General features: G+C 37.2%; 1 non-coding gene across 1 annotated transcript; it reads right to left on the minus strand.

Moving 5' to 3' along the window:
• Positions 1-1,796: 1,796 nt before the first annotated feature.
• Trnas-cga lies at positions 1,797-1,871 on the minus strand. The gene has a single exon. It is a non-coding gene; the product is annotated as a tRNA-Ser (tRNA).
• Between the last annotated feature and the right edge of the window lie 1,702 nt (positions 1,872-3,573).

A 3,573-nucleotide genomic window follows, 5' to 3' on the forward strand; every position in this document is an offset into this window, starting at 1 on the left:
TGCGACACGCAATGCCTTCAAAAACCATCTACTAAATTAACATATTCTCTCACTCGCTACGCACATACTATTTGTCCCACAGAAAAAATGAATAGGGCTTTTTTCCAGGAAATTAATGCAGTTAAATTGTGTACTGGAATGCGTTTCCGTTGGACGCGATGGTTTTCGATTTGTTCTTCAAAAATGTGTTTGAAGATCACTTTTATAAGTTTTTCTTGAGTAATTCAAAAACTACAGCCTCTGCCGAATATATATGACAGTACAAAATTTACAACATTAAATTTCGTACAAAAAAGTCCTGCTCACTTTTTCAAACTAATATTTTGCATGTAGCGAGCGTGTTATTTGAAGGTGTTGCTGGTTGCATAAAACCCACTGGCAGTGCTAACTGCATAGCCCAGTGTACATGACTTGTTGGAGGTAGCTCTAGATCGTGGGCTGCGACAGCATACGACGCGAAAGACAGATGAGAAATGGAGAGAAAGAGGAACATTGGGGAGTGGTGGAACAACAGTAATCTCGTACAGAAAGCAGAAGAAAATATTACATGACTTACTGGAAGAGGAAAATACAATGAAGGACATCTGGAAGAAGACATGAGTGCTTCCTTCACTCTTTGTCAGAGAGAAAAGGGTGTGCATATTCATTTATCAGAGAAAAATTATTTTCTTAAAAGTAGTACAGTCTCGAACTGTGTGCGGCGAATTAAAAAAGGAAATGTTTCAGCTTTTTCTTAAATGGAACCAGGCATCGAATTACACGCAGAATGATAGGTAGCTTGTTCCAGAGATGGAAAACAGCACTGAAGGAGGAGTTGGAGAACGTATCAAATTTTATTGCTGGGTGCAGCATAGACGTAGATAAGTACGATTTTGTTTAGCAGTTGTGAAGTGATGATTTTATGTAGTAAGTCACTTACAATTCTTGTTTACTTACATACCATATTGTCATTAATACATCTCAGAATTTCAGGTAAAGAAGTGCTGACGTAGGAGTTGATTCCAAATGTGAAAATTTACTACGGAATGCTTATGCAAGCCATTAAATCACAACACCCCAAAAAAATTCACTCCAGCACAGAAAAATGAAATGAAAAACCTCCAAACACACTGACCTACTTTAGTCATGACATCAGAAAACAGTTGCAACAAAACTGAATCTTTTTGGGTGCGTAGCGTGGGGTGTGGGGTAGGGGGTGGAGGGGGGGGGGCTGCATATGAGATCACTCAAAAATTAAGTGTAAATAAAAAGAAATGTTCTTCATAAACTCAAGAATTACGGATTTTGTTTTTATACTTGAGTCTCAATATTCTCGGTCATTGACCGCGTCCCCCACCTCAAGGGTTTTGGATAAGCTTTTCTCATACTTCTGCTTTCCAATATCTTCAAGTGCTTCCTTCACGTCTTTCTCAAAACAGTTTTCTCATTACAGTTGTCAGGAAAGAGTTTCCGTGTACGACATAAATATTTATCTTGCAGTTCTTCTTTACCTTTTAGTTCTTTACCCTTTCTTACGTATAAAGTACTGTCTGGCACAGCACCTAAAAATCTGCAAAATCTGCATATGGTCTGAAATTTATTACAGATAAACACAGAACCGTTCAAAGAAGTACTCCACCTACCAGAGATGGGGGAAGGCGGCAAAGTAGTAAAATTTTTATGTACTTTTATTGTGGGGGTGCCCTGGGGATCAGTGTTGGGGCCACTCCTGTTCCTTATTAATATAAATGAAATGCCCTCTTGTATTACAGGTAACTCTAAGATATTTCTGAAACTTCCTGGCAGATTAAAACTGTGTGCCGGACCGAGACTCGAACTCGGGACCTTTGCCTTTCGCGGGCAAATGCTCTACCAACTGAGCTACCCAAGCACGACTCACGCCCCATCCTCACAGCTTTACTTCTGCCAGTACCTCGTCTCCTAAGATATTTTTGTTTGCTGATGACACTAGCTTGGTAGTAAAGGATGTTGTGTGCAACATTGACTCGGTTTCAAATACTGCAGGTCACGACCTAAGTTCATGGCTTGTAGAAAATAAACTAGCACTAAATCACAGTAAGACTCAGTTTTTACGGTTTCTCAAAAACAATTTAAGAAAACCTGACGTTTTAATTTCACAGAATGGGTATATGGTTAGTGAAACGGAACATTTAAAATTTCTATGTGTTCAGATAGACAGTAAACTGTCATGGGAAGCCCATGTTCTGGATCTTGTTCAAAGATTCAATGGTGCCACTTTTACTATTCGAACGGTGTCTGAAGTAAGTGGTCGTTCGACACAAAAATTAATTTACTTTGCTTATTTTCATTCGCTTACGTCGTATGGCATTATATTTTGGGGTAACTCTTCCCATCCTAAAAGTATATTTTTGGCTCAGAAACGGGTAGTTTGGGCAATAAGTGGTGTAAGTTCACGAACCTCTTGTCGAACCCTGTTCATGAGTCTGAGTATTTTGACATTGGCCTCTCAATACATATATTCCTTACTGTCATTTCTTGTTAACAATATTATCTTATTCCCAAGAGTAAGCAACTTTCACTCAGTTAATACTCGGCAGAAATCAATCAAACCTGCATTTGGATCGGACTTCCTTAACTCTTGTGCAAAAATTTGTGCAGTATACTGCTGCATCCATTTTCAGTAAGCTACCACTCGAATTCAAAAATCTCAGGAGTAATCCACGCTCTTTAAAATCGAAACTGAAGAGTTTCCTCATGGTTTACTCCTTCTATTCTGTGGAGGAGTTCCTTGAAAACTTAAGCTGATTGTTATGCTGGTATTGTTGATTGCGTTTACTTAAACTTGTGAATTGATTTTTTTCTGGTTATTAAACATATTATTTTTATCTGTTATTACGTTTAATTTGTACTTTCATGTACTGGCACGTTTCCTGACCTTGGCGGTTTGCTCATCAATTTGGTTCTACGGAACTTGACGTGTAAATAAGAAATAAAATAAATAAATATTTTGGCAGGAGCTTATTTTCAAGATCTGCACAAATTACAAAATTCCTTTACTTATGAGAGTATTCCTCTTTTAATAAATTATAAACTGAAGCTGAAGTTGTAGCTACTTAAAATACTGTAATTGGAAACATACTTTCTAATATGCTATCCGTATGAAGGCTGCTACTTATCCCCCATCTTTCTAAAGACTTACTTCAATGAAGTTAAAAAATAATAGCTAAAGAAGTGTTGCTTAACGATCTGAAAATGGAAGTGGATTTCCTAATATATTTTTCTTTTTACGAATTATCTGGTAATCTTAGAGACTGGTGAGTGTATTACAAAATAAATGACGAGGAAGTTACCGGAAACTAAGAAAAGGCTGGAATCAAATTAAATTTCTGTAAAACAAAATATCTCACAATCAAGGACATTGATGTAAATGGAGGCACTTTCATTTTCGTGTGGAATATATGTTGATTTCCAAAGAAACACAACATTTCAGCAAGGATATAATCGGTAAAGTAACCAGAAATAAAATGTTCCATTCAGGAATCATGCGTAGCAGAATGTTCGTCGATAGACTTCAAAACATATTACTCTGCAGAGCAGAAATGTGAACAATAA

The sequence above is a fragment of the Schistocerca piceifrons genome, chromosome 2, assembly GCF_021461385.2.
Source record: "Schistocerca piceifrons isolate TAMUIC-IGC-003096 chromosome 2, iqSchPice1.1, whole genome shotgun sequence".
Taxonomy (NCBI): Eukaryota; Metazoa; Arthropoda; class Insecta; order Orthoptera; family Acrididae; genus Schistocerca; species Schistocerca piceifrons.